We start from the raw sequence: 12,125 nt of genomic DNA, 5'->3' as shown, positions 1-12,125 counted from the left end.
TTGATCCAGAATACAAGAAAAGTGGTAGCTTTAACTTATCCATTAAAGAACATATACAGGTCAGATTATAATGGGCCCTTTGCAAAATGAGGCAATATGTGGTCTTTCAGTACAGCAAGCACAATCAGATTGCTGTGCTGGATTTTATGATAATACTTCTGATGTTTGAAAAATGGAGGAAAAGGGCAAAAAAACATTTAAGCTCTGAAGTTCTTTAAGTTTAATTTAAAATAACATACACCTCCAACCCTATTGCTACCACCCAACCTGTATTTTTCTAAGCGAATGAAATTCACAGTTCAGAAAAAAAAAAACAAAAAAAAAGACTCTTTGTTTTTAAGGTGCTCTCTGTCTTTATTTACATAATGTTTTTAACCCAGTTCATTTGTTATGTTCATTGTTTTAAAATGAGTTCTGTAGTGATCCAAAAACCCCAGGCACATACAGAGACACCTGGGCTTCCAGAGGACAGGAGACTAAGGTTTGGCATGGGAGACAGGAAGGGAATGTAAAAAAGAATGGGCAAGTTTGTCTAAATCAGACTAAAATCAGACCTTACTGGTTTGGGACGTGAGCCTAAACTAGCAAAAGATGAATAATTTCTTGAAGAGTGGTGTTATTGTTTTCATTCTTACTGCTTTGTAGGTCTACTTTCCATTTGTTCTTGTACCTGTTTTTCTTCCACAAACTTGAGTTTCATTGTAGTTCAAGCTGCATGTATGAGAGGCTCCACAACTTTACTGCTCATTCACATCTTGGTAATGAAAGATGGCTGTAAATTGTATGTATTAGTAGCAATTAAAAAAACTATTATTTTATATGTTGTGTGTAATGATTGTGGCACAATTATGACATAATTATTAATTTAATTAAGAACATGTTCAAAGCTAATAATTTTTTGAGTCAATAAAGTACTGGAAGCAGCACCTACAGAAATTACTGTACCCCTGCACCAAGCTGCTCCGATCAGAACCCCAAGGCATTGTAAGTAATTAAAGAAATATCTTGTGTACAAGAAGTGACATCAGAGTGCTGTTAAGAGCCATAAGCAAAGCTTTGCCTTTCATGTTTTCAAGACTTGGTATCATGACCTTCCACTGAAAACCTTCAAAGGCAGATTAGATTTGGTGCCTTATGAAAAAACCTTGGAAGAGAGAGCGAACATGCCAAATTTATGTTTGTGGAAATAACAGGCATTGAGACTGTTTGACTGGTACAGCAGAGGAATGGTATTTTATTCTGAGCAGCAGTTGAATGAAGTGAAAATGTTGCTGAAACATTTTTAAATGTAGTTGCAAGTGAAAAATACCCCTTTTTCTGTAATGTTTCAGCTCAGTTTCTATTTAAAACTCTGATGTCTATGAAGGTAAACAACACATGGAAATCTCATTTTAGTGGACTAGAATAATCTACATAATTCTCTGAAAAAATATAGAGGCAATTTCATAATCTGAAACATCAGTTTTTCTCTAAATGTTATTAATTATTTCTGTTAATTCAGCTTACAGCATCTGGTTGAAAATCTAAACAGTGAATCTTCTGCAATTATGTTGATTTAGACCTAAATTTTAAAAGGTTTTAATACTCATCCTGATTTTACAGGGTAAATAAAGGACTACTGTGGGGATTTCAGTAGCAATTAAAGGTTTTTTTAATTTTATTTTTGTTTTTTGAGAATTTTTTTTTCACTCTCCAATTTTAATTCATTTTGAAGCTTCTCTAGGAACTTTATTACCATTTAAATGATAGAAGTAATCATCTTAGTGTCATATTCTAGATCCATTCCATCCAATCTACCTCAAATCTGAAATCCAAAGAGAATTTTTTTCTGACAGAATTGGAGCATCTTGGCAGGCCTGCCAAAGCATGCAGAGCATCCAGAAGTAATACAAAACTTGCACAAAGATGAGCTGTAGACACTCTGGTTTGCCAGTCCAGCTGACACAAATTAAGAACATGTAACATGATATAGTAAATATTTTCACTCTTAGAACATGAAATATAGTTAGTCCTTGTACTGGCAGTGAAAGCATGCCAGTATGTTACTGCATGTGTCCTAGATAAAGTTTTTAACATGCAAGAAAACTCAAGTTCCAGCTTACAAAGAGATGCTTTGGCACAGGAAGAATAAAAGGTGGATTTGATTAAGGCACTGAGCAAACACAGCCTTTTTATCCAATTTGTTACAAACCAAAATATACATCTACCCAGGTCACAATATTGCCCTAAGTATTACGTGTAGAAAAAAAAAGATAATAAAAGTTTGGCTGAATTGTTGTACAATTTGATTTTTTGTGTAAATGTGCTCCGCCATACCTGAAGACCAGAGTGACAAACCCCAGGACAATTCTAAGCACATTTGCCTTTGGAAACCATAGTTTGCCCAAAGAATTGAATAGCTCGAGCCATGCAGCACTCCACTACACACAGGACAGTTGTGCAAGCACTGCACACCACAGGGTCACACTGGAGTGCCTCTCACTCTCCTCACAGCAGAATGACACAATGCAAATGCCAAAAGCAGTCCAGGAGCTCACACTCCTTCCTCCTGTCAGCCAGCAATGCTGAGCTCAGAATCCATCTCATACACTTCTATAGAGAGGTAGTAAATACATTTCAGTGCAAAGATTGCATCTTTATCATGGCTCCTGGACCAAGTCTAAAACCCCAGTAGAACCAGTTCATCCACATCAGTAAGAGCTTGAAGGGTGGCACAAAACTGATAAAAATTTTTTACAAGGATAAAGAGAGGCAGTTAATATATCTCATTTGATATCAATAAGATACCTCTATATTGACATAATTTCATATATTGGTGGAAATTTTTCTTTACATACAAAAGAAAAGCTCCCATCCTCTGAACCCATGGAAGAAGGAGGAATAAAAGGAGATGTATCTTGTTACCATAAAAGAAAAGTGTAAATAGAGAAGAAAAGGTTCATTCACATTATGCTTATACAAGCTGCAATTCTTCTGAGAGTCATCCTCCACATTCCCCAGAGGAGATGCCTGTGTGTAACTGCAATTCATCTCCGTTGGGACAGATACCTTCTTCCCTTGTTTATGCCATAGGAGGCTTTAAAGGCTTCTGGGCTTATTGAAAAAGTGATTAAGCTCGCTGACTTCCTACAAGGCATAGAGGGGTCACCAAAGTAAACTCACCACACCCATTTTGTGCATCTGTAACTGGCACTCATTACACTCTAAAAAATCCCCCACACTTATGGGGGAGGAGAGGGTGATGGCTTAAGCAACATCCCAGTGACAAAAGGTCTCCTAGGACAGTAGGTTCCCAGCTTTCCATACTAAAGAGGAGTCTGCTGAAGACAGTAGGTCCAATATGCTGCTTTTTGTCTCAGCACAAGCCAAGAGGGTAGCAAATAAAAGAAGTCATTATCTTGGCACAGAGTCTTTACCTCATCAGAGCACCAAGAATTCCATCTCTTTTGGTGTACTTCAGGCGAATCACAGCCTGGAACTACTATCTTATACACTTAATCAGATGAATTATTCCTGAAAATTTATCAATCTCAAATGAAGTTGAACTACCACTTTTTACTTATTTATACATTGTTCATAAAATTATTTTTACAAAAAGAAGGTTGTACTACTCATTAATCTAAAATATTCTGCTCTAGGTAATTGGGGATCATCTGTAACTAGTTGTATTTAATTTTTCCCATGGACAAGACTCAGTACAGATTCAGTAAGAACATTGTTAATAAAGTATATAACGCATTTAACAATAACTTTTGATATAAAGCAACATGGTACAATATCTTCCTCTCCCATTTTCTTTCTTTTAAACTAACTTTGTACTAATTTTTGAACAGCATGAAGGGCATTGTCTTTATATGGATTGTCTTGAAGCTGATGTTCCCATAAACAAGCAAAGATTACCCTCCTTGGGTAGAGGCTTCAGGATAATCCATATAAAAGTGACAAACCAAAACTGACACATCAGATGTAAAATGGAAATTAGACTCCTTCCTGGGGTTCTGCTAGCTTAAAAATCTTGCCATTCCAGGTTTCTTAAATGGCGGTGCACAGAACGTTTATTTGTTTTTAATTTCACTGTACTTCTTCCTTTTCTAGGTCATGCATTTCATTATTTCCTAGCTTTTTCACTCATTTCTTCCTGCTTTGATTATGTAAGGAAGTAAGACTGGTGCCACACATCAAGGGCAGAATTAAAAGTATTTGTTCTCTGGTTTTAACAAGAGCATCCCCTTTATCAAAATGCTTGTGGCTACTGCAGTGTCTGCTTTCATCTCAGTTCTAATACAAGGGTGACACAAATCATATTATACAAGAGCAATAAAATAAATTATTCCAGTTAAAGGTATGGGACTTTTACCAGAAGTATTACCTGAAGTAAAACCATGTTCACGAGTTCCTGGAATACACTGAATCCAAAAGAGACAAACCAGGCAAGAAGAAAAATAACAGTGTCATCCAAATGAATACCTTTGGGGACAACGGGAGAAGTGTATGTGTGCATCTTCCATTTCTGAATGTATTTGAGCATGTGCACCAGCAGCATGAGCTGTCATGAGACTGGAGGGACAAATTGCAGCTATGTCAAGCTGGTCTTCCTCTCTGCTGGTAAAACAGTGTTCCCACGAAGAGACATGGGGGTATCACAGCAGGTTCTCGTCAGTATTCAGTGATGTTAAAGATTTTCTGTCCTGTTGATCCCAGACTGTGCACATGGTATTTCAGAGGCATTATTTTTGTGGTACGCGGTGGTTCTGGTCAGGCAAAGGACAGATGCTTGTTTAGACGCAGCCAAAACAACGATGAGGCAGATTATGTCTTTTTGCCAGCCCAGCTGTGAATCAGGAATCTGCCATGCTCCTTCACAGCATCCCCAGCCAGTCTGACATAAACAGGAATTGTGTTTTTGCATGCAGAATGCATTTAATAGTTACCCTTCTCTCTGCTGTGGCCACCACAATTGTTGTTCTGGTTGGACTGGAAGAAAACAACTATAAAGATTTTTCCTATTCCCTTCATCTCAAGCAAAATGTATACACTGCAAATGTTGACCACAAGCCTCAATCTGCTTACATGCAACTTTTATGCAGCTATTGTTGGTTACTTAAAATGTCAGATAATTTGGTCTCCATGTATGTTACTCCACAGTACATGGGATACAGCTTTTTTCAGGGATATATAGAAGAGCTGGAAAAAACTTTTAATAAGGCTTAGGTGTGTAAACAGATTAAGTTATGCTTAGAAAATGATTAGACTTCATATCTCTAGGTTCTCCTCCATGAAGTAGCAGACTTGCTGACTTCTACAGCTGTTTAGTACCTAGCTGAAAATCAGGCTCAAATTAAACCCCAAGATTTGAGTGTACAGTTAAAACTTTTTAACTACATTCCCCATCTTTCCACTTCAAAACACCACAAATTCCGTAATGTCTAAAATATAGTCAGGAAACTCATGTGATCACAGTCTGGATGGGTATCAGTACTACTGTTTTATTTTATGAAAGGTGAGGGAATTTGAGCCCTTGGGCGACTCTTACAAAAATATATGCTTTCAGTTCTGGTCATTGGTGATGTATTCAGCAGCCCAGAAAGGGAAAAAAGCCCAAAGAACTGAACTACATTTTACTTTGTTAAGTCTCCTTTACTGCTAAGTGCTGAATTATAATGCAGAACAACACATGGCACTTTACAGTGTTGTTTTGCATTAAATGTTTTTTCTACAAAGACTAGTCCTTAATTTTTTCAAGTTGTCATTGATGTGAACAATAAATCTGACACAAACAGAAGTTAGATTATTTTAAAACAGACTGATAGCTAGGTAAAATATTTTGAGAGCAAAGCCAATATGAAGATGCTGTAAATGTGGGTTACTAAATTACATTGTTTGCATATGGAAAAAACATATTTTCTTTTAGCCTTTTCTACTACTGTAAAAAATAATCATTAGTCTTGTGTGGAATTTACTATTGCAATGCTAATGATTCAGAAGATGAGTTTAAGATTGTTTCTCTTATCTCTAGAGCCATTTTAGTGGCTGCTGTCCTTCCATATTGCTTCTCATTTTTGCTTTCTATCTCAGTTTATGTTGCTGCAACTCAGGGCCGGTGGTGTGTTTTCATTATTGTCCTTCATGAAATGTTCATTACATTATGGCCTTAACAAAACAGCAAAACAAGGAGAAGAACTAACCAGTTCTTACCTAAGATTTCAAGAAACTCAAAGAAAAAAGTAATTGGTAAGCAAATGTGTTATAAGATTAGTACAGCACTGCATAAGTTCTTAAACAAAACTCCATTTTATTTCAATGTGGTCTTGTTTCTTAAATATATGAAAAAGTACAGTAAGAAAATTCTGAAATGAATTGTTTTATAAAGCTAGACGGTTCTTTGTAGATAAAATTAGGGTAGAAACCCTGAAGACATAAACAGCAAGCATTTTAAGAAACAGGTAAGAGATGGAGACTTTAATGTTAGTGCATCAAGCTGCCCTGCAGGGAAGCAGGGTAATGAAATTGTACTGATTTTCTGTAGCAGTGAAGAATGTCATTGCTCTGACCAAGATAGTCCTGTAATGCTTTACTGCAGTAATTTGCTTTGGAAGAGACAGAACTTTGATTTTTATCTTGGGACAATGTGGCACATGCAGTTCAAATCTTTTTGCATTGCTTAATTCTTTGCCACACACCACACTGCAATTACATAGTCTAATAAAACCTACATGTAATTGTTTATGGATGTTATAATATGTGTACAACTATCCAGCATTTTATTAAACTTCTTTATGTTTGTCATGCAAATATTAAGTTATATCTAAAATGTATCATCTCAGATACAAAATATTGCCCTTAATTTTTGCAGTGTTTGTCCACTCATAGTACACATGTCTTGTGCAATTAATTTAAAGGAAAATACTGTTTCCACTCAACTTTTAAATTAGATTAATAGAAAATAACATTTTCTTCTAAGTGCTTTAGATTTCGTCAGCCATGAATTGAAGGTGCTACCAACAAGAGATTTCTAAACCATAACTACTAATTGCAAAAGCCTTTTAAAATAATTTGAACAAACAGGCTGTAGAAATATTATTATTGTTATACATGTTAAATTCTATCAAGTGCATATTTTATATATGTAAGCCACTTTCAAATAAGCACAAGACCCTTTCTTGTTAATTTGACAAAGTTCTTTTGTTAAATGTGTGTCTGGACATGATAAATAACCTGTTAAGTTTAGCACAGCCAGAGGTTCAGGACTCTTCACAAACATTTGTAGAACAATTTGTGCTTCCAGGAAGCCTGTGACACTTCTAGTTCAGCCACAGCCTCAGCTGCATGTCCTGTTGGCTCAGTGTTCCTGCTCCCCAGGAGGGCGTGGAAGAGATTTAGGGAAAGAAAGAAAAAGAAAGAAAAACCCACCCTTGGCGTAGGGAAGACATTGGGTGGATCAGGAGAGGAGTGGGAGCGTCCCAAACCTCCCCAGCATGGAGGACAAGAGCAGAGTGAAGAGTGTGAGTTCCCTGGAGCTATGGAACAAGGGAGCTTATGAGGGAAGTTAATGGTGTGAAAGTCCAGGACTCAAGTGAGCTAAGCAACCTCTTCCCAGGGCTGGGTGGAGACGGGAGCTGGATGGAACCCCAGTGCTCCAGGGGATGCTCCAGGAGGTGCTCCAGGGGATGCTCCAGGGGCTGCAGCATGGAGCAGGAGGCTGCTGAGCACACCGCTGGTCTCACACCTGCTTAAGTCTGCAGGTGTGCAGCAGCAACGCCGCCCATCAGCTGCATCCCTCTGTGCTCAGGAGGGGTTTCTCAAATGAAGATGGGCAGCAAATTAATTCTAAAGCTGCCATACATAAAGAGCTACTCTCAGTGTTTTCTCTAATACTTTAATCCTTATAATCAAATTCCCAAACTGAAAAAAAGGACCAAACTTTGGCCTAGGATGAAAACCTAATTTCACAGGCACAGTCTGTGCACAATTAATGGCTGATAAATCTGTCAAGCACTCTGAACAATTTCAGTCCCAGGTCTAAGGTTCCCACTGAAGCTCATTGGATTTTAATGCTAAACTGAAGTTAGAATATGAAGCTAATTACTTGCATCCACTTAGATATGAATTCCCACACAGGATTCAAAATTCTTATTAGCAAAGGACTTGTAAGAACCTAATTTTTAGTATAATAATTTCATATTATGCTTATTAATACAGCTCCAAGTAAAAAGAGGCGGCACGCTAATTACAGATTTTTAAGCTGTATGTTGGTACATGTTTGTACTAAATGCTTTAGAAATTAGTATATTAGTATATTACATCATGTACAGTCAGGAGCTTGCTCACTGCTTAAAAAACAGACATAAAAATAATATTAGAGCATTAGGTCTTCCATTAATGACCATAGGATTTTGCCTAAATAATTCCCAAACTAAGACCTAAAAAGAAGTTACTAATTGAATAATATAGAATTAAAGAAAAAAAATAAATCCAAGTTTATTAGAAGGAGAGAGAGATGCACTGAAGGAAATGCAACTAAACTATTTTGAAGTTCAATGAAAAGAATAGTTTTAAGAGTTGCTATAAGAAATTAATTAGATATTTGAATTATGTTTTCACCTTAAAAGCAAGGGCTAAAATTTAAAGACAGGAAAATAGACATAGTGATTTTGTTGATACTGTGGGTTGCTAAGCAAAAAAAAAAAAAAGAAAAAAAAAAGGAATTCAATTACTTCAACTTAAAATTTGCGAAAATTTCTCCAAAACCTATTAAAGGAATGTTTAAAATCCTGTTATTACAGGAGATTTTTAGCATGTATTCCATATTATAATACTCCCCATTTCAACTGTACTGAATCCTCTATTCTTCTCCAAGACCTGTACAAAGAATTGAGGAACAACATTTCCTTAAACGTTCATGATTATCACTCTTAATGGTTTCTTTTACACAACAGTAAGCCCAAAAAATTCAAATTGAGACTGTCACCAATGTGCTGGTTTTGTATAAAATATAAAAGCATAGGCTTGATTGCCTTTTGGAGAAAATTCACTGCCCAAAAAGTCACACCTCTCATCACTGTTCTGTCTACTTTATGTCTCTTATGTGGACCTCCCCATTAGTTCATAAGGGCTCTTTTTCTGTTTTTCAGAAACTGACAATTTAAGAGACATTTTTAAAATGCATGAGAGATGCTGAGGTTTTCCTGTACAAACAAAAGTTTGGTTTGGTTTGATTTTTGAACTGAAATACTGAAGGCAAAGAGTCTGCATTTGGCATTGCTCTATAGCAAAGTTAAAACCAGTTAATACCCCCAGCTGTACCTCTCCATACTTCCCTCCAGCATAACAGATCTAGCTTTCATATTGTAACAAATCTCTGTTCTTCCTGAAAATTAAACCTAAGCATGCAAAAAAAGCATTGCACTAAAACAAAACTAAGCATTTTTAAGTAGGAAAATAAACAATTGAGAAAATCTAGATACATGTTTTAAAAAGTCTCCATTTTTGTACAGTGTGTGAAACAAACATGAGTAGGCAAATGAGCTTAAGTTGATATGCCCTGATTTTTATGTGCATTTAAAATAAATTCTGCTTGAACATCAGCAGTCAGAAATGTGCTGTATCTATTTCATGATTTTTGGATGCTGCTGTGATTGATACTGCTGACACAGCCTAAAATAGGCTCATTTTTCATTTTTTGGCTATCTACCACCAGCGATTGACAGCACTTTGAGCCTGCTCCAAAATCGGTCAGAGCCATGAATAATCCATCTCCTTTCTCAGTTAATAGCTTATTCCCTTTCTCCTTTCTTGCACCAATTCATATGCAAGGCAGAGTAGTGGAGAAGATCCAGAAGCAGCAGCAACAGCACCAAGAGGTGGCCCATTTGAGGTCTAGTCACCTCCAGATAACACTTGAAAAGGGCATCCTCTGAGCCCACTGTCCAGTTTGTAAGGTCCCAAAGTGTCTCTAAACATCAGAGCTGGAGGCAGACACAATGTAAGAAAATATTCAGCTTCTTTCTATCCAAGCTGTTAATGGAAGCTGAAGAAAAGCCAAAGGGCAGGGAGAAGCAAAAATATAAGGTTCTCTCAGCAGGCCAACCTGGCCAAGGAAAACAGAGAGAAGAAATGCTCCCTGATAGCCCCAGGAAGAGCTGTGAGCAGAACTTCAGATATCTGATCTGGCAAGGGGTTTGTTTATGGCTGAAGACTTGAGGATGCTTTTCAACAATTTGTTTGAAATCCTAGCCTACAGCATTTGTAGCAACTGAAATCCTGTTCCTGTGTCAGGAGCTTTTCTTTAAGATCCCTTGGAATGCACTGTTACCATCTGTTTTCTGTTGCTAACAGATCTACCAAGTTCTGTGTGGCTCCACACGGGACTGCTTCTCAAACTCATTGAGGCATGCTGCAGGTTGACATGTGCCAAGCATTCGCCTTTAATTAACTCAACCTGCAAGTGCAGCGTTAGGGTAGGATTCAGGGCATGCCCATATGTGTGGAACAGGAAAGCTGGTAGCTGCCTTCCTTGGAGAAATGGGCAGACATATGGGGATGGACCAGTAGGTGGTTGGTAGCATGAGTTGCTACAGGTGTGGGAAGTATCTGGCTGTGGGAGGCAATCTTTGCTAGGCTTGCTTGGTAGCTGTAGGATGAAGATAACTTGGAGTAACTGAATGCTCTGGGAATGGGAAAAATCTCCTGGGGGGACTGGGTGCTGCATTTGTTTGGCTTCTGGAGGTGGCAAGAAGAAATATTAGTTCTGCACCTCAGGTAATATTGCAAGCATTACCACAAAGAGCACTCCTGCTTCATGCTGCCCCTTTGCAGCTGTGAATCACAAGAAAAACATCACTTTTGAAAAAAGCAGCAGTTAGAAAGCAATTCTGCAGCCCAGCATAGGAGTTAAGATGTATGGCAGGCCGTGTCTCTCACTTGAACATCACAGCAGGAACAGAGCATTGCTGCCAGTTCCTGAGCAGCAAAAAGCAAAGAGATTGAGAGTCTTGCTGGCACTGGTTCCTCTCTACAGTCATAAGAGATTGCTTCTCTTGCTGCACAGAGACAAATGCATGAGGTGCCAGATCAAAATTTTTGGCCCTTTTCCTGAATATTTATAAAATATATCTGATTGTTAGGTTTTATTTTGCTTCAGAAAAAGTGTAATCATTTCTCATTTTGAAACCAGTACACAATTTTCTTACCCCCATCCTTGAGGGCTCCAAACCAGAGTCACAAACTTGATAGGCAATTCTTTGCACCCACTTAGCTCCACAAAGACTCTTCCAAACTTGTGCAGTTTGCAAGTTTAAGTCCAGCCTTTGAATTTTTGACTGGAATAAGGTGGCAAGTAGAATTGAATGGCACGGACACTGTGTGTCTTTAGCCCTAAATTAGATCTCTGGCATAGAAAGAGCTCTAACCAGTGCAAATCTCTCCAAGGTCTCTCCAGTGCTCCAGGGGCTTTCCAGCCAGAAGCTTTCCTCTTCCAAGATCCCTATGCAGTGCTGGAAGGACTTTAAGAAAATTATTCCAGAGCCCTGAAATATGACCTTTAATGGCACTGGTGGCTATACTATCTATGTAGTGTATAAAGATATACTATCTTTAAAGTAACAGTGATTTTTTGTTTATATGTATTTGTCTTTTCGTAATGGCACTGGTGGATATACTATCTATGTAGTGTATAAAGATATAATATACTATCTTTAAAGTAACAGTGATGTTTTGTTTATATGTATTTGTCTTTTCTATAGGCTAATATGGAGGTTTCTGTGCATTTTGGAAAGATAAAGTAATTTACTTCAATAAACCTGTTATTTTATCTTCTCCTACCCCAGCAGCAACAGCTTTATTAAACAGGGAGAAAAAAGATTATTTTTAATTTATACACTCGAGACTTTTAATGATCAGGAAAACTTTCAGACTTACAATTTAAACTAGTCATTGATATTTGAGCAAAATGAGACTGTAGTCAGTACTGCTGCAAGTGGGCATTTAGTATAATAATACACTCTTGATTTCTGATTTATCTCTCATACTGGGTAGAAATGTTCTTATAGAAAAGTATTTCCTAGAGCTTTAAATACTTAATGCAGACATTGTTGCTCATTATGAATTATTGTGCTGCAGTTGTTGTC

Source organism: Passer montanus, unplaced genomic scaffold, assembly GCF_014805655.1.
Source record: "Passer montanus isolate IOZ18808 unplaced genomic scaffold, ASM1480565v1 scaffold31, whole genome shotgun sequence".
Taxonomy (NCBI): Eukaryota; Metazoa; Chordata; class Aves; order Passeriformes; family Passeridae; genus Passer; species Passer montanus.
The sequence above is the reverse complement of the archived record's forward strand: the minus strand, read 5'-3'. Positions refer to the sequence as shown.